Source organism: Pinus tabuliformis, chromosome 8, assembly GCF_031772625.1.
Source record: "Pinus tabuliformis cultivar Carrire ecotype Pingquan chromosome 8, CPIR1, whole genome shotgun sequence".
Classification (NCBI taxonomy): Eukaryota; Viridiplantae; Streptophyta; class Pinopsida; order Pinales; family Pinaceae; genus Pinus; species Pinus tabuliformis.
Window position 1 is genome coordinate 1,491,132,757 of NC_142294.1, and position 20,347 is coordinate 1,491,153,103.

The 20,347-nt window shown below is 44.0% G+C and overlaps 1 protein-coding gene across 9 annotated transcripts in view; it reads left to right on the plus strand.

Moving 5' to 3' along the window:
* Positions 1-20,347, plus strand: part of LOC149241467 (calcium-transporting ATPase 5, plasma membrane-type-like) — a 375,751-nt gene that overhangs the window by 127,008 nt on the left and 228,396 nt on the right. The gene's annotated exons all lie outside the window — the stretch shown is intronic.

The following is a 20,347-nucleotide window of genomic DNA, read 5'->3' on the forward strand; positions in this document are numbered from 1 at the left end:
TTGTGGAAGCTAAATATCCACAAGTGTTTTGGACACCTTGCATTGTCCATTCATTGAACTTAGCACTGAAATCCATTGCTTCAAATGTGCTTTGGATTGGTAACATTATTGAGGATGCACGACATATCTGTAACTTTGTGCAAAATCATACAAATGCCCTCATTATCTACAAAGAGTACACCAATCTATCATTGTTGAAGATTGTTGATACACATGTGCCTCTTCATTCATGATGTTGAAGAGGTTGAGGGAGGTCAAGACTGCTCTTGGGTCCATGGTTATTTCTGAGTTTTGGTCTTTTTGGAGAAAGACAGATTATGTAGCCTCTAAAAGAGTGAAGGACACAGTGCTAGATGATGCTTGGTGGGAGAGGGTAGATCTAATTATTCGGATCATGGACCCTATCATTTCTTTGCTTCAATTTGCAGATACAGACAAACCCATCGTAGGAGAGGTTTATGAGGGATAGGATTCAATGATTGAGTCTGTGAGGAGCATTATTCTACAGAGTGATTGCCCCGAGTATGAGACATCACCAGAGACCTTCTGTGATACTATACATGATATTCTTGTCAGCAGATAGGACAAGAATCATACACCTTTACATTGTTTGGCTCACTCATTGAACCCTAAATACTACAGCCATGAGTGGCTGAATGGTGGACCTTCCCGCAGATTCCCTCCTCACATGGATGGTGAAATCTCATAGGGGAGGAAAGAGGCATTCAGGCGGATTTTTTAGGATAGTGCATTGCTTGATGAGGTGGAGGATGCCTTTGCAGAGTTTTCCACTGGCAGTGGTCAATTTGGAGGTTATGATATGATTAGAGACAGGGGGCTAAGAAGCCCTATTCTTGGTGGGCAAATCATGGGGCAACAAGCCCTCCTCTTCAGCAGTTAGCCATGAGGCTCCTCTCTCAGGTGACTTCATCCTCTTGTTGCGAGAGGAATTGGAGCACATATGGGAATTTGTATAGTGTGAAGAAGAGCAAGCTTGAGCAGTCCAGGGCAGAGGCAATGGTGTATGTGCACACCAACCTTCGTCTTATTTACAGGCAGAGGGAAGAGTGGTTGAGGGGAAAGACAAAGATGTGGAATGTCTTTCTTGATGATATGGGTCTGGACACCAGTGTTGAGTTGGCATTGGCCAACATGGATCTCAATGATCCAGTGCTAGAGCCTGTTAGATTTGATGACTTAGAGGGGTCATCCTCCACACCAGCAGATGCAGAGGCAACTATGGATACAGGGGAGGAGGAGGATGTAGAGGAGAGCAGTGGGGACCATGATGATGAGGACATTGATGCTGATTCTGATGTTGATGATGAGGATTGATGCCTTGAGGCTTGTATACCTGTAGTTGTTTTATATTTTCTATTTCTATTTGCCATTGGCATTGCACCAACACTACCTATGTAACACATTTTGATTTGATGACTTAATGAGAAAACTACAGTTGTTAGTGTGTTTATCTTACTATCTTGTAGTTGTAAGTTGAATTTCATTTATGAATTATGAATCATGATTTATGTGACCACTGACATGTGTTTACATTTTGTATGTACTATGCATGCTATAGATGAAGATCTATGTTTGAAATCAATAAATTTGTATCATTAATTAAAATTTGTGTAAGAAACATCTAATTTTTAATATATATATATATATTTAATAAAATAATATATAACGAATCCTACGTGTCCTGTTCTGGGGGGTCAACGTGTCTGAATCTGACACTACGAATCCCGAATCCTCGTGTCAGGTGACTTAGCCAGAAAGTGTGTCGCTAGCTATGTAGAATGGTTGCTAGGGCCTCCTCCGGTGCTCTGAAAATTCTGGGAATTTAACCTCAGGCTCTCCACCAATAACCTAGAAAAACCCATGAAGGATTTGGCCAAATTTTGACCTTGGAATTTCGGCCCAAATTTCCCATAGCTCCTCTAGCTGTTGGTTGAATTGGGACCCTTGTTCGACCCTTCAAATCTGCCCAGAAAATTCTGCCAAATTATTTCTGAGGTGCTTGTTAAAAACTTAGAGAAACACAGAAAAGGTTTGTCCTAGTTTTGACGCTCCAAAATTGACCCCAAATGCTCGACCCCTCCTCCACAAGCAGAAGATGTAACCTGCAACAGGTCCTGTGTTTTCTGCTCCTCCAAAGTGTTGGAAAATTCCCCAAAATAGTTGCAAACTCCAAGCAAGGGCTCTCCCGGACTCCTCAAATCTTAGGCCCAAAATCCCTTCACTCTGCAACTCCCAAGTGTGCCTCCTCCGAGCACTGCACAATCCCTGTGCTGCTGCTACTGTCTCCTCCCCACAAACTCGCACTCCCACTGCTGGAACAATCAGAACTGGATGAAACTCCCTCCTTGGACTGGCACTCGAAATCCACCGAAGCAAGGGTTGAGATCTCCACTCAGAGACACTCATGTGCTAAACAACACGTGCAGACTTGGCTTCAGCTCAAGCGTGCTATGTCAAAGACAATATTTCTGAATAGATGAATGAATGACCAAAATGAGTGCCTCTTTCTCTATTTATCAAAGAGCCTCCAAGATGCCCATGTGGGCCCAACCCGACTTTCCCCCACCAACTTCACTCTAATGAGAGTGTGTTTCCTGTGTGGGCCACAATTTTCTATGAGTGGCCCCCACGTACCACTAGTGGCTTGATTTTCTCCTCCATCCTCTAATTTTTGGTCTCACATTTGATTAAAAATACATGTGGGGCCTCTAAACCCACACTTCTTAAGTGCTAATGTGAATTAATTCAAAACCGGCCAAAAATTGATATTTCCCTTAGAAATGTCGTTAAGTGGGAATATCATTGTCCTCCCGGCCAAAAATTGCTTGTCCTCAAGCAATGCCTAAACAAACATCCTCTCTAGCTGTTGCTCCCCACTGCCACTGCAAAATGTGCCAAGGTCCCAAATGTGCCATTGAATCGTCCCTGATGTTTGCACTGTCCTGACATGAAAGAATCCTTCAAATCCAAGATCCCAAGCCATTCTATCCAATGTGAAGCTCCCCTCGCTCCACTCACTATCCTGTCCGGTGCAAGTAGCAGAAGTCCTCTGCTCCATCAGTGACTCGCTAAAGCCTAATGGAAGATCTGCATTATCTCCCCCTATAGTAGCTAGCTCATCCCTAAAGGTTATTGAGCTGTGAAGAGTTGTGATGCTCTGGTTTTCTGCTAGTCCAAGAGTGGTGCCACCATGCTGACGATGCACTACTCTGACTATGACATACTCCCCATCATGAGCGGAGTGTATCCTCCCCTCCTGAGGCCTCGTGGTAAAAAATCTGTGAGAGCCAAGCTCATCCTACCCGACATCTCCATGATGCCAATATCTACCTGTCCACTACCAATCTCAGCCCTGAGCCATAACAAGACAATTCTGCCTTGCCATGCAGTGGAGGTCTCAGTGAACCCCCATGTGTCAAACCCAAAGTGATCTGGATCATCCTCTGCCATGACCCTGCTCATCACAAAGTGGAGTGATCCACTCGCCAACTAGATCCCTGGATCCACCAAACATACGAGGAGCTCATAACTCCTACTCCTCATAGGATGTTGTTGCGTAACGCTGTTACCTACTAGAACCCATATGTCCCTCATCTCTGACTCCTGTATGTATCCCCTGGGTGGACCCCAAGTATCCAGAGTATGTCTCACGCATGCGAACTTGCCCTGATCTTGCCAGACCACGCAGTAAAATCTGCTATCCCAACTCCTGATGATACACCTGGACACTAGTCGGAGTCTGGGTATCCTCCTGTAGACGAAGTCTACCATCCACCATCCCTCAAGTGTGAGCCCAGGGGTGGAACATGTGCTACCTCGGCCATCACCCACACCATCCCTAAGCCTGTATTCGAAAACTTGTGCACCTACCAAGTGTCTCAACTGGAGAGTCTCCTCCCAGCTCATGACACGCGGTGTCTCATCCAACTATCTAGGGTGAGCCTCCCATGTCCCGCTACTTGAATTGAGAGTGTGAAGGGGCAACAACCAAACACTCTGTGATTGTAAGCAACACTAGGGAATGATGGGCGAGTATGTCCCAAAGGGTATGATGAAAAGTTTGTTGGAATGCTCCAGAGTAATCCTATGGACGACACTTTCTCCTCCTCGAATTTGCTGATAACCCCCTCGAAGCTCTGTCTCCGCTAAACATGGTGTCCCCAGATGCTCAACAATGTCCTCATCGATCCTAGGTGAGTTGCATCCAATGGTACACCCAATGCGCTGGTCCATAAGTCTCCTTGGAGGCAACGCTCCAACAGCCCGCTGCACTGCATCATGTGTCACTGCATACCACCAAGTATCATTGTACTCCTTGACATGCCACTGTATGGTGCAACCTGTCCTTGTACACCATTAGATACCCTCGGCTACGACTATACCATCCTGTATCGTCATGCGTCCTTTCTATGTCAAGGCACCAGTCACTCCCTCTGTGTACTCAATGTAATGTAAGGCAGTCCTACTCCACAATGCAACCCAACACACTATGGTACACCACCATGCACCTCCATGTCGACATGTAGTCCACTGCTCAGTGCTAGATGCTCCCACACATCTCTGTATGTGATGGCCTAGAGCTTTGTCTCTACGTGTTGGCCCACACCTGATCAGTATCATCACCTCCATCGTCGCACACTATACCCGCCGATGAATGGATCTTCACTCCAAATCCCCCCTGAGGGATCTCATAAGCGAATCTCCCTTTGTGTTAGTAGTGATTCCACCACTGCTCTGCTCCTCTACGTCCTCTGTGCCCCACACACAAGTGAAGAGTTCACAGCTCCATACAAGGCACTCTCCGGTGGCTTGCCAATGCCACCTCCTCCAAAAAATCCCACTAGAGTATGTTTATCACCCCGTGATCCTGTGTACAATTGTCATACCAAGACAACCAAAGGGGTATGTCCATAAACTAGTTGGTCATTAGTGCTGACCGAGATTCCCCTACCTAATGTGCACGTAGGTCCCACCCGGATCCCAAGCCAGTCTGGGCTTTCGATATCCCCAGTGCCTGGAAGCTCCTACTGAGCTACACCTGGGTCCACCACCATCTCCATAGCCCACTCCATAGGGTACCAACTCAGAATCTCTCACCATCCAACCCCAAGAGAGGGATCGAATGCACAATCCCTAAAAGATAAAGCATCATAACCATAAAGAACTTTGAAAGGAGACATACTGATGGACATGTGATAGGAGGTGTTGTAGTAATACTCCCCAATGTGTAGCCACTTCACCCATGTTCGTTGTTGCACTGTCACATAGTTTCTCAAGTAGCCTTCCAGCCACTTGTTCACTACCTTTGTTTGTCTGTTAGACCGGGGGGGTAATTTGTGCCAGGTGTGAGTTCAGTACCCACCAATCTAAATAACTCCTGCCAGTCTAAAGAGATCCCCCTTGAGACTCCTCCATGTGAATCGCTCCTTGACAACCTTGTAGGTCTTCAGGAAACCAAGATGCCTTGCAAGAGGTGAATCATGCGTTTCTTTCAGGATGTTCTCCCGAAGCTAAGATCTTGGAACCAGATAGATCTGGTTCTTGTAATATATCACCTCACCCATGATGTTGTATCTTATTAGTTTTTGTAGCATCAAATATGTTCTAGCCACGAAATTTTGTGGAGAAACTAGAATACATGAGATCTCCAAAACCCAGAAATCGTTTCTAGAAATTCTGCCTAGAAATGACTTAATTAGATTATTAGTCAGTGTTTAAATATTTCCTAAGTCTAAACTTAGGGAATATGACTAATTAATCAAAATTAATTAAGTCAAGGTGTGAATGTTCTAGAAACTCACATGGATCGACTTCAAGTTAATCCTAGCCATCGATTAAGATCTAATCTTGGCCATTGAAGTCTCAACAGAGAATTATAAGAAGAAGTCGATGGGGCTTGGAGAAATCACTTCAGCAGTTCGATTTTATGAGCAGATTGATTTCCAGAGCAGCATCAAGCAATTGTCGGAGAGAGAGTCAGTGAGATTGAAGCAGTGATTGAGGGGTAGGTGCATTGAGCCGGAGGAAAGATTTTCTAGATCCGGGGAGGCAGCAACAAGCGAGTTGAATTATCCCAGAGATGCAACACTGAGGGACTACACAATGCTTCAGTCAAGTAGATCAATTTGGTGAGGAGAAAAATTTGTTCTTAGTTCCAAAGACCGAGAAGGAGTCCCAGAGGGCCAGAGAGGCAATTTTTTTAGCACCAAAGGGCAGAACGACTTCATCTGAGCCCATTCCAGAACAAGCCGTCCAACCAGCTACATAGAGTAGCACAGAGGCTGATGCAATGCTCCGGGAGGCTGAGTTTAACTCATTAATAAGTTATTCAAAGTGTTCTTACGGTGAATATCAAAATAAATTCTACTGCAGTCTTCACAAATAAAATTTTGAAAGCGAATGCAATAACAACACATAAGAATAACCACAATGACACAGTTACTTTTGGACAATCTTCCCCGGAAAAACCCAGTGTGGGAAAACCGGTGCAGCAGATGAGGGTTTCTTTATTATTCTTTAGCAAAAATCTCTTGTACAATATACAACCAACAGAACAAAAGTGAGAAAATGTAAAGACTTTTCCTGACAAATCTCTAATCCAGGAGAAGTGCTCTTCAGCCCTCTTAATCCCTCTGTGTCACTTTTTCCCACGATGGCCCAGCGTCAGACTGCTCACGCAGTCCCAGCGTTAACATGCCCTGCGCTACCTCTTACTGCGTCACACTTTTGCGTTGGCTCTCCCTGCTCTGTGTCTTCTTTCCTTGTACTTCCCGACTAAAGCTGATTCCCTCTCTCTATTTCTCACTTGCAACTCTCCCTCTGATTCAATTTTCTCTTGCCGAACATGGATCAGTGAGAAAATTGATCTTACTCGGGTAATTGAGTATCTGCCTTTGGTGCATTCTCCAAGTGCCCATCAAGCCTCCTCTTATAATCCTCTCTTTGATCAATCGACCCATATTAGATTCTAATCAATGGCTAGGATCATATTGACTTGATCTCTGCCTTTTTCTATAAGTTTCACTCACATTTTAGATTAATACCCATTAATTATTTTAATTTCCTAAGTTTAGACTTAGGGTCCCATTAAAAATAATTAATTATTTTAATAAAACTGTCTCTGGGTGGCATTTCCCAAAATGATTTTTGGGTTTTGTAGAATACATGTATCCCTGCAAAATCTGAGAATTAGAGAACATCCGATGCTACCAGAATCAACAGTCCACCCAGAGATTGCTTGTGGGAGAAGGGTAATCCCCTTCAGTATTTTACTCATATTTTTTTTTACTGTTTGGATTGCGAGTTGGAATTCCATAGGTGTACTCAGATTTCACTGCTGCACCAGTTTTCCCAAGTTGGGTTTTTCCGAAGACATTGGTCCAAAACTAACTGTGTTATTTTATGTGTGTATACTAGCATTTCTTCCAATGTTTATTCTTTCTGCAATTTTATTTATGTAGGTTGCAGTGTGGGTTATTCAGTATTTGATGTAGGAAACCGTAAATAAACTGTGAAATTTAATTAACAAATAGGAGAATAATTTCTAGTTGCTGCCATACGATTCGGGTTTTCGAATTTTTATCGTGTATCTGAGGACAGATGATCAACGCGAGAGATTAGTAGCAAAGGAAGAGGGATTTTCACTATTCATTGTGGGCGGCAGATCGAAACCACAGAGGCAGTGCAGTCACCTTGGCCAAGAGGCCAAATTTCTTGAGGAGATTCGATTTTTTCTGAGTGTGAGGCAGAAACAGTCGATCTCTCCAGATCGAGGGATTCTAGAGGCAAAGGGAGCAGCTAGTATTTATCCCAGAGTAGATATCTAGCTGGACACAATAGTTTTGCAGCAGTTTTCTAGAACAAAACTAGCGTCCGGTGGAAGAAGAGCACACACTGAGGGAAGATTTTCCTCAGGGAACTTCTAGTCTCAAGAAGTTCGATTTCCCTTGTAGATCAGCAGTCATTGTCTGCATAGTTTCTCACTCCATAAGGGCCCCCATGAGTGCCTCCCCCCTCATCCCGCATCATTAAGGACCCCAAGAAAAAACAATAATCAAGAAAAGGAAAAAGACAAATGAAGAAGGGTGGAAAAAAAAGGGCTGGGTTAACTCACGTACCATGATTGCTCCCTCCTACATCTAATACACCCAAATATGTGGACATCCCTCATTATCACCACCCTTGAACCCATGACATTTGGCCTTGAGACCCCTATGTCCCAATCCACCTCATCATTATTCACATGACCCCTATCACTTGAAGGATGTACCTTGGACATGTCTTTCCCTCTAGGGGATAGGAACACCTAATAGGGTTGTTTATTAGACACTCACCTAGGGAGGTAACACTATTACATGCTCAAAGCCCCAAATTTAGAAGGGAATCCCCTTATGAAGTCTCATTTGTGCCCTTGATTAACAAGCTCTGTTCACTTAGATGCACTAATGAATTATTGTACCTAATGGTGAAGAGACACGTTGGATCTTATGCGTAATTGGCAGGTGGTTTCATCATTGTCTGGGCAATTTAATTGAGGCCCAAGCCCACCATAGTATCATATTGAAACTTGTAGGGGATGTGTTGAGAGCCATGGTGTTGAAAAGTGTAGCTTGGGAGGTATTCCACAAGCCCAGATGGGGTTTGTGAGAATTTTGGTCACAAAAAGGGGTTTGTGAGCAAAATATCCAAGTGAAGGGGTTTTAGACCCAGTTGGGGTTTAAAATTCAAAAAGAAAAATTAAAGGGAAATTAAAATTAAATTCCTAAGTCTAAAAGAAGATCAAACCCCTAAGGTCTAGAGGGTTCCTAAGAAGGCTTGGGAAATCTATTTAAAGAAGGCCTTAGCATAAGGCTATGAATTAAGTGAAGAATTCATCTGAGCATGATGGCTGGTAGAGATGTAACCAAGAAGAGAGGTTTGAGTACCACAGGGCTGCAGAGGTCTAAGGAGGTCAAGTGGGAGCAAGGAAGGTTAGACCCAAGTCTGGAAGAAGGCCAAAAATGCTCAGATTCAAGGAGGAGGATCTCAAGGACACTCATCCTCAAGGGAAGATTAGATTTGCAGTATAGAGGCCGTGTTAGGAATCCAAGGAGGGCTTCTAGGGAGGCCAGATCTACATCATGAGGGTGACGTCTCCTCAAGAATGCATCAGTAGTAGACCTATCCTTGTTCAAGGAGCCACAAGTAGTGTAGGATTGCTCGCTCAAGGAGGAAGGGTGATCTGAGTTTGGCAACCAAAGATCTCTAAAAACGGGACCCGAGATCCCTGTCCAAGGAGCGGTAAAGGACCGCAGGTCTGTGGAGTAACGTCGTTCCACTAATCTGGATAGAGGCAGGATGTAAGGCCTCTAGGGTTGCAGATCTTAACGTTAGAGCCATCTTAGACCCGAGCGCAGGAAAAGGAGTGTTTCTTAAGGTGAGAAAAAGGGTACTACAAGGCTAATTAGGTAGCCACTGACTCTAGTATGCAGGCCGAGACTACTGTTGGAGGAACAATGAGATAAATATCAGGCCGAACATGTGTTGAGGCAAAAATAATGGCTACAAGGGTTTAGATTACCATGGAGTAGAGTTGCCAATTGGAGATCTATTCCTAAGTATTTAGGACAAAGATTTATTAACCCTAGATGAGGGCAAATTCATTGTAATACTACGCCCTAGAAAATTCAAGCTATCTCTGTGTGTGTGGGCAGTCCTTGATGCCATAGAACTAACCCATTCCTATGCAGCCTACCTAAGAGAAAAAGGGAGGCAAAGATCTAGTACATAGGACTGTGTACTGAAGGAAAATTCAAGGGAGGGTTGTTCATAAGGGTTATGAACAACAACACTTGTATGCCCTAGATTAGGGTAATTCCTAAGCATGATCAACCTGTAGAGAGTGCCCTTAAGTATGCTCTAGACCTGTGTAGAAAAGAAGGGCCGAGAACCTTAGTTGGAGGGTTGTCTTCACAACCAAGATTGCAGATCCTGAAGTGACTTTCAAAGGAGCTTGTGGGGGTAGCAAAACTTGAAGGAGGCCAGATCTTGAGCATATGATTGAGTAGAAGAAAGGTTACATTTGGTGACTAGACTGGCACGAAGAGGAGATAAGTTGGTTGATGGACTGTCCATAGGATTTGGATAGAGTTGTGTTGCAGTCAAAGTACATAAATCATTGGAGGACTAAGAACTGTGAGTGACTGTACATTTGGCCCAGATCTATGAATTATTTCCTCTATCGCAGAACAGAGGGCAGTTTACTCAAAGTCCTAGATGAGTGCAAATGGGTTTTAAGTGGGAAGATCTGAAGGGTCTAGGTGGAAAGATGTATTGGCTACCTTAAGGTTGTTGGAGGGCAGCGAGTAGGTGACTCAAAGTAGCCCTAGATCATCTTGTCAAGAAAGACCTTGACAGTTGTAAGATGGATGAAGATTGGATCCCTAAGTGCAGTACACTGAAGGACTAATGGAATGCTAGTAATGGCAGAATTGGTGAGCTCAGGACTAGTTCTTGAAGGACAAAGAAAGGAGGTCAAGGGAGAATATCACATCAGCCCATGTTCATTGTTGGAGAAGAGACTTGCAACAGTGATAGGTGGCAACCCTCTTGCGCTATGTTAGGCTTCATATAAACAACAATGGAAGGCTATAGTGGGAAGAAGACCCTATGTAGTTGAGGTGCAACAATGGGCAAAAGGAATTGTTCACAAACAGAGTTGTGAACAATCCAAATGAAGTCTCGATGTGTTGACGTGTAGATGGAATAAAAATCAGCATGAGAGCAGGTGGAGCCATGTTCAGTGGGCAGATGGACTTGGTTCATTGATAAAGGCAGATACTGTAGATGAGGAGCTGAGGGACTGGCCAGATATGTTCAAGATACGATCATGGCAGCTGTGATTGAGCTCTACATCAGCTAGACGATCAATGTATCTTGTTCTTTTTTGTATCTTGTACTTGTGGATGTATGAGGGCCATTATCCTTGGTATGGGAGCCCTAGATAGTTGTATTATATGTTGATAATATAACAAAGATGGGTTGAAAAAGTTTTAAAATGTCATGATTCACTGATGTGTTATTTTCCGTTGTGCAAAGTAGGATAAGTTGAGGCATTTGAGTTGGTTATGTCAGATATTTTAAGACACTAACCCAGAATTTCATATGCCATGGAAATTCAACGTGGTATCAGAGCAACTTTGAATGGTTAGTGAATCAGAGTTGTACATGGAAGCATGTGGGCCAGTGGAGATCGTGTAGACTAAGAGGGAGTCTTGCATCAGAGGGAGCAACCCTAATGAAGTGTGAGGTCTTTAGGGTTTGATGGGGCAGAGACACTCCACGGTGACAGTGATCCATTCTATAGGGTATGATGCAGAGATGGATGCAAGGTGGGCTAGTGTCTGTTGAATTTTCTAAGTCTATCCATTAGAAAATTAATCTGTATTCTGCTGGTTTATTTCTTTTACTTGTAAATTCTGAACAAGTTATTTAAAACATTTAAATACCGAAATAAACACAATACAGTCACAATATCTACAGATCATCAGCTGAAAGAAAACAAACACACAAGTGACACTATTATTTTTGGATAAATGTCCCCGGAAAAACCCTATGCGGGAAAATAGTGCAGCTATCCTGAGGGTTTATTATTATGCAGTATTTCCTTGAGTACAACTGGGTGCCTAACCGGCTCACCCGACAGAGAAAAAATACACAACAACAATACCTCTCTATTCGGAAACAGGTATTCAGAAAACCTATCCCACGAAACCCTCTCCAGCGTCTCTGAAGCTCTGCGCTGGCCCTTCTGGCCTTTGCATCAGCCTGAAACCTCTCTGCGTCAGCCCTTTGAGGCACTACACAACCTCTTGACCCTCTGCGTCACTCCTGCAGCCTCTGCGTGAATGACACAGTCCCTCTGGCCTCTGCTGGGCTCTGCGTGGCCTGAACTGGCTGCTGCCTCTCCCTCTCTGCTTCTGCGCTAGTATCTTGGCACTGTCTCTGCCTTTCTACCCAGTACTCATTGCCCCTCGCTGCTGATCATTGATTCAACTTTGCTTAGCAAACCCGCTCTAGCAAAATGAATGACTGATCACTCTGGTGTGTTCTCCAACTGACCCTTAAGCCTCTTCTTATAATTCTCTCGTTGGTCCTTTAATGACCGAGATTACATCTCTAATCAAAGACTAAGAGTAGATTTGGCTTGATCCATGAATTTTGGAACCTTCTAACCCAGTTTTATATTAATACCCATTAATATTTTATTTTTCCTAAGTTTAGACTTAGGAACTCCATTAAAAACACTGATTATTTTAATATCTCCTAAACCGGGTACAATCTGTCCAAACCATTTCTTGGTCTTGGAGATCTCATCTGCTTTAGCCTCTCCGCCAATTTTCATGGCTATAGAACATTCAATACTACCCCAAATCAACACTCCCTCTTAGCGAGGATTGTGCTCTAGTAATACTCCTCACTGAGCATCACTCTGATTATCTGGCACCGGTACCTGTGCTCATGCTAGGCCTCCCCACCCAACATCTTCTGCACTTCTGCATCCTGTACTGCTGCCCATGGCCCTACCACTACCACTGCTGCATTTGCATGGCATCTCCCTCTGCATCCGTGCTGCTACTAGTCCATCCTCCCAACAATGCATTTGCACTGCATCCCCTCTCATCATGCTGCATCGTGCTACTGCATACTTCTACTACACTACAACTCTGTTACTGAGAAGTAAGTAACTGATCCACCCAACTTCTGACATCCCTGTCAGGCTAGAAACACTCCCAATGATGAAGCTCCCTTTGTCGCTAACAAGTGCTCCCTCTACTGACCTCTACGTTGCTGCAACAACTCCCTGCATCTCACACTGTTGCACATTCCTCTGTGCCATCCTGCACTGGTGCAACACTCTCCGTGCCTCTCGCACTATTGCAGCCTATTAACCTTGTGCTTCCAGGGGACTCCTGCACTATAGCACTCTTTGCTGCTTTATTCGGATCCGTCTCTATCGACATCTGCTAGTCCTGCTACTCCTCTTTGGGGCTCCCGTAGCAAGGTATAATCCAAGAGGTTGGGTACTTCATGGATCCGGCCCCTCATCGCTTGTGGTCTTCCTCACTACAGCTCGATGTCTCCCCACCTCTTCTCTAGAGGTACATGAGCACTCATGGCACAATCGTCATCCTCCTCGACTTCTTTCTCCGCTTTTGCTGGCGCTGCCTTAGAGTCAGAAGCCTCTCCCTTGTTATTCTTCCTCAGATAGACATTGGTTCGCATAGTGACCCAGTTCCCCGCAGTGGAAGCACTTGACCTTGAAGAGGTCCTTCTTCTTTCTCTTCTCCTGTTTTCTCGCAGATGCCAGAGCTGCATCCTCTTCCTCTTCCTTCTTGATCCTGACCCCTTTGCTACTACTTCCCGTCTTGGTCAGCCGTCTGATCTCTTCTTGACGAAGAGCTGCCCACAATTATTCCCAATCTAGAAGATTCGTCCTGCCCAGTATGCTCTGGACAAATGTCTCCCACTCCTCAGAGACTGCATTTATTGCAGTTCTTACCATCAACTCCTGATCTGTCGTGGCCCCTATGGAAGTCGGTTGGTCCTGGATCTCCTTCAACCGACTGAGGAAGAGATCTATCTGCTCTCCCTTCTGCATCTGGTATGACCGTAGTTGATTCTCAAGTAGCATCTTCCTCTGCACGGAAGTATGCTTGTACAACGTCTTCAAGGTATCCCACATTTCCTTCGCCGTCTCCTTCTCGGCAATATGTTGGACCACATGATCCTTGACCCCATCAAGGATGATGCATTTTTCCTTTGTCATTGCCTCCTCGTACTTTTCATTAGCTATTGGGTCAACTGGGATAGCCATTACTCTCAAGGCGAAGCCCTTGATGCGATGTATGTCTAGAATGGATAGGATCCTGGCTTTCTAGACCACACAGTTGGACGCTTTGTCCAGCCTATCCTGAACCCTCAACCCATTCATGACCATCTCTCTGCTCTTCTCTGTCAACTCCTCCGAGTCTCTCTACTTCCTTATCGAAAGTTCTCGGTTCAACCCCTGCTGAGTCTCTCTACTTCCCGTCTGGAAGTTCTCGGTTTGACTCCTCCGAGTCTCTACTTTTCGTCTGGAAGTTCTATTCTGGACTCCCTCTGAGTCCCCATTTCCCTCCTGGAAATCTGTCTGCCAACCGTCAAGTTTCCCCTCTCTAATCGTCTGTGCAACTGCAACACTGATCCAGATTCGTTGGCTGGAAATCCGCCTCGGCAAAAACTCCCTCTACTTTGGTTTTGCCCTGTTAGGTACTGTTCTGACCAGAGTACCCCACCGGCTTCGCTCCCCCAAACTGCCCACAGCTTCCTTTGCCCCAGCAAATGACGGATTGAGCCTCTTGGCTCTGTGCAAATCCCGGCACTAGAAAAACAACTCCCTCAGGCAAGTGCGTCAACCCTCCTAGCCTCTACGTGGCTCTGTGTGAGCCTGTTTCTGCCCTCCTTAGCCTCTACGCTAGCCTCTCTTAGGCTTGGATTGATGACGCAATCCTTCTGCGTCAACCTTTCCTCTGTCGCATTCTGCAAAGATCAACTTTGTCACTCGAGAAGTTGAATCTACTGCAAATGCTCTGCTCAGCTGATGCCTTCAGCTTTCCTGTGATCTGCAACCACGCTCTGATACCATGTTGAATTTTTTAAGTCTATCCGTTAGAAAATTAATCTGTATTTTGTTGGTTTATTTCTTCTACTTGTAAATTTTGAACAAGTTATTTAAAACATTTAAATATCGAAATAAACACAATACAGTCACAACATCTACAGATCATCAGCTGAAAGAAAACAAACACACAAGTGACACTGTTATTTTTGGACAAATGTCCCTGGAAAAACCCAATGCGGGAAAACCGGTGCAGCTATTCTGAGGGTTTATTATTATGCAGTATTTCCCTGAGTACAACTGGGTACCTAACCGGCTCACCTGACAGAGAAAAAATAAACGGTAACAATACCTCTCTATTCAAAAACATGTATTTAGAAAACTCGTCCCACGAAACCCTTTCCAGCGTCTTTGAAGCTCTGCGTTGGCCCTTCTGGCCTCGGCGTCAACCTCTTGCTGCCTTGCATCAGCCCTCTGAGGCATGGCACAACCTCTTGGACCCTCTGTGTCACTCCTGCAGCCTCTGCGTGGAGGATGTAGTCCCTCTGGCCTTTGCGTTGTCTCTGCTGGGCTTTGCGTGGCTTGAACTAGCTGCTGCCTCTTGCTCTCTGCTTCTGTGTTGGTCTCTTGGCACTGTCTTTGCCTCTCTGCCCAGTACTCATTGCCCCTTGCTGTTGATCACTGATTCAACTTTGCTTAGCAACACCGCTCTAGTAAATGAATGACTGATCACTCTGGTGTGTTCTCCAACTGACCCTCAAGCCTCTTCTTATACTTTTCTTGTTGGTCCTTCAACTGCCGAGATTACATCTCTAATCAATGGCTAAGATTAGATTTGGCTCGATCCATGACTTTTGGAACCTTCTAACCCAGTTTTATATTAATACCCATTGATATTTTATTTTTCCTAAGTTTAGACTTAGGAACTCTATTAAAAATATTAATTATTTTAATATCTCCCAAACCGGGTACAATCTGTCCAAACCATTTCTTGGTCTTGGAGATCTCATGTGGTTTAGTCTCTCCACCAATTTTCACGGCTAGAGCACATTTGATGCTACCCCAAATCAACCATTGATGATGTTGGATAATTCAGTGGAAGTACCTCCTTCGCTAAGAGTGTGTTGAAAAGTGTAGCTTGGGAGGTATCCCACAAGCCCAAATGGGGTTTGTGAGAAAAAGATCCAAGTGAAGGGGTTTTAGACCTAGTTGGGGTTTAAAATTCAAAGAAAAATTAAAGGGAAATTAAAATTAAATTCCTAAGTCTAAAAGAAGATCAAACCCCTAAGATCTAGAGGGTTCCTGAGAAGGCTTGGGAAATATATTTAAAGAAGGCCTTAGCATAAGGCTATGTATCAAGTGAAGAATTCCTTTGAGCGTGAAGGTTGCTAGAGATGTAGCTAAGAAGAGAGGTCTGAGTACCTCAGCGCTGCAGAGATCTAATGAGGCCGAGTGGGAGCAAGGAAGGTAATACCCAAGTCTAGAAGAAGGCCGAAAATGCTCAAATTCAAGAAGGAGGATCTCAAGGACACTCGTCCTCAAGGGAAGATTAGATTTGTAGTATAGAGGTCGAGCTAGGAAGCCTAGGAGGGCTTCTAGGGAGGCCAAATCTACATCATGAGGGTGACGTCTCCTCAAGAAGGCATCAACAACAGATCTATCCTTGTTCAAGGAGCCGCAAGCAATGTAGGATTGCTCGCTCAAGGAGGAAGGGTGATCTGAGTTTGGCGGCCAAAGATCTTTGAAAAGGAGACCCAAGATCCTTGTCTAAGGAGAGGTAAAGGACCGTAGGTCTATGGAATAAAGCGGAGCCACTAATCTGGATGAGAGGTAGGTCATAAGGCCTCTATGGTTGCAGATCTTAAGGTCATAGCCATCTCAAACCCTAGCGCAAGAAAAGGAGGGTTTCTTAGGCTGAGAAAAGGGTTGCTACAAGGCTAATTAGGTAGACGTAGACTCTAGTATGCAGGACAAGCCTACTGTTGGAGGAACAATGAGATAAAGATCAGACTGTGCATGTGTTGCGGTAGAAAGAATGGCTACAAGGGTTCAAATGACCATGGAAGAGAGTTGCCAGATGGAGATTTGTTCCTAAGTATCTAGGACAAAGATTTATTAGCCCTATATGAGGGAAGATTCATTGTAATACTATGCCCTAGAAAAGTCAAGCTATGTCTGTGTGTGTGGGCAGTCCTTGATGCCATAGAACTAACACATTCATATGTGGCCTACCTCAGAGAAAAAGGGAGGTTGAGATCTAGTACATAGGATGTTGATTTGGGGTAGCATCGGATGTGCTCTAGCCATGAAAATTCGTGGAGAGGCTAAAGCAATTGAGATCTCCAAGAGCCAGAAATGGTTTCGACAGATTGTATCCAATTTGGGAGATATTAAAATAATTAATATTTTTAATGGAGTTCCTAAGTCTAAACTTAGGAAAAATAAAATATTAATGGGTATTAATATAAAACTGGGTTAGAAGGTTCCAAAAGTCATGGATCAAGACAAATCTAATCTTAGCCGTTGATTAGAGATTTAACCTCGTCGTTGAAGGACCAACGAGAAAAGTATAAGAAGAGGCTTGAGGGTCAGTTGGAAGATACACCAGAGTGATCAGTCATTCATTTTGCTAGAGCGGGGTTTCTAAGGAAAGTTGAATCAGTGATCAACAACAAGGGGCAGTGAGTATGAGGGAGAGAGGCAGAGACAATACTAAGAGACCAGCGCAAAAGTAGAGAGAGCGAGAGCAACAACCAGTCCAGGCTACGCAGAGCCCAATAGAGACAACACAGAGGCCAGAGGGACTGCGTCATCCACGCAGAGGCTGCTGGAGTGACGCAGAGGGTCCCAGAGGCTACATAGTGCCTCAGAGGGCTAACGCAGAGGGTCCTGGGGTTGATGCAGGTCAGCAGGAGGTTGACACAGAGGCCAGAAAGGCCAGTGCTGAGCTTCAGTTGTGCCAAAGAAGGTTTCGTGGGACAGGTTTTCTAAATACCTGTTTCCGGATATAGAGGTATTGCTGCCGTGTATTTTTCTCTGTCGGGTGAGCCGGTTAGGCACCTAGTTGTACTTAGATAGACTGCATAATAATATAACCCTCTGAATAGCTGCACTAGTTTTCCCGCATTGGGTTTTTTCTGGGGACATTTGTCCAAAAATATTGATGTCACTTCTGAGCTTGCTTTCTTTCAGTTGATGAGCTGTAGATGTTGTGATTGTATTGTGTTTATTTCGGTATTTAAATGTATTAAATAACTTGTTCGAATTTAAACAAGTAGAAGAAATAAACTAGTAGAATACATATTAATTTTCTAAAGGACAAATTTAGAAAATTCAACATAGGACTGTGTATTGAAGGCAGATTCAAGGGAGGTTTTTTCATAAGGGTTATGAACAACAACACTTGTACGTCCTAGATTAGGGTAATTCCTAAGCATGATCAGCCTGTAGAGAGTGCCCTTAAGTCTGCTCCATACCTGTGTAGAAAAGAAGGGCTGAGAACCTTAGTTGGAGGGTTGTCGTCACAACCAAGATTGCAAATCCCGAAGTGATTTGTAAAGGAGCTTGTGGGGACAGTAGATCCTGAAGGAGGCCAGATCTTGAGCAAATGATTGAGTAGAAGAAAGGTGACACTTGGTGAATGGACTGGCATGAAGATGAGATTAGTTAGTTGATGGACTATCCATAGGATTTGGACAGAGTTGTGTTGCAGTCAAAGTACAAAAATCCTTGGAGGACTAAGAACTGTAAGTGGTTGTACATGTGGCACAGATCTGTGCAATAGCTCCTCTGTTGCAGAACAAAGGGCAGTTTACTCAGAGTCCTAGATCAGTCTAGATGGGATTGTAAGTGCGCAAATTTGAAGGTTCCAGGTGGACAGATGTATTGGGTGCCTTAAGGTTGTTAGAGAGTAGCAAGTAGGTGACCAAAAGTATCCCTAGATCAACTTGTCAAGAAGGACCTTGACACTTGTAAGATGGGTGAAGATTGTGTTAGTTTTTGTAGCATCGTATGTATTCTAGCCTTGAAATTATTTGGAGAGGCTAGAATACATGAGATCTCCAAAACCCAGAAATCGTTTCTGGAAATTTTTCCGAGAAATGGCTTAATTAGATTATTAACCAGTTTTTAAATATTTCCTAAGTCTAAACTTAGGGAATATGGTTAATTAATCAATATTAATTAAGTCAAGGCGAGAATCATCTAGAAACTCACACGGATCGATCTAGAGATGATCCTAGCCATTGATTAAGTTTTAATCTTGGTTGTTGGTGCTCCAATAGAGGATTATAAGAGGAGTTCGATGTGGTGATGGAGAATACACTTGAGAGGTTCAAATTTTGAGTAGATCAATTTTTAGAGTAGCAACAGTCAGTTGTTGGAGAGAGAGCTAGAGATTGAAGCAGTGAGAGGGGTAGATAGTGAATCCGGAGGAAGGATTCCAGATATGATGAATACATTTGCAGAGAGGCAAAAGAGCCACAAATGGGCTGACATTGGGGCATCGCAGTAGCCTCTAGAGGCAAGATTGATTTGTTGAGAGGGAGAGACGTTTTCAGTTCCAGAGGTTGGGAAGGAGTTCTAGAGAAGCATCTTTCTAGTTAGTAGAAGGTAGAACGACTTCATCAGATCCAGTTCGAGGCTAGACGTCGAGCCAGCTACACAAAGCAGCGTAGAGGCTCAGAGGGTCGAATTTCTGAAGGCAAGTTGTGCCGGGAGGTTGCCTGTGAGGTGAGGAAAATTCCTCTCCAGATTTTTACCAGTATTTTCTTTGTAGGATTGCCAGTATTTGGCATCCAGATTGTACTCAGATTATTTCGCTACTGCTTAATAATAAAACCCTCAGCTGTTGCACCGATTTTCGCAAGTTGGGTTTTTCTGGGGACTTTTGTCAAAAAATAATTGTGTTAATTTTATGTGTGTGTGCTAGCATTTCTTCCAACGTTTATTCTTACACAGTTTTATTTGTGTAGGTTGCAGTGTGATTTATTCAGTATTTGTTGTAGCAACCAGTAAATAAATTGTTAAATTAAATTAACAATTAGGAGAATAATTTCCAGTTGCTGCAATAGGATTCCGGTTTGGAATTTTCATAGATTGGAGCCCCAAGTGATTGAAGGACTACTGGAATGCTAGTAGTGGCAGAATTGATGAGCTGAGGACTAGTTCTTGAAGGACAAAGAAAGGAGGTCAAGGGAGCAGATCACATCAACCCATGTTCATTGTTGGAGAAGAGACTTGCAGCAGTGATAGGTGGCAACCCTCCTGCCCTATGTTAGCCTTCATATAAGTAGCAGTGGAAGGATATAGTGGGAAGAAGACCCTATGTAGCTGAGGAGCAACAGTGGGCAGAAGGAGTTGTTCACAAACGAAGTTGTGAACAACTCAAACAGAGTCTCGATGTGTTGATGTGTAGATGGACTTACAATCAGTGTGAGAGCAGGTGGAGCTGTGTTCAGTGGGCAGATGGACTTGGTTCATTGATAGAGGTAGATGTTGCAGATGGGGAGCTGAAGGACCGGGCAGATGTGTTCAAGATACGATCATGGCAGCTGTGATTGAGCTCTACATCAGCTAGACAATCAATGTATCTTGTTCTTGTTTGTATGAGGTCCATTATCCCTGGTACAAAGGCCCTAGTTGTATTATATGTTGATAATATAACAAAGATGGGTTGAAAAAGTTTTA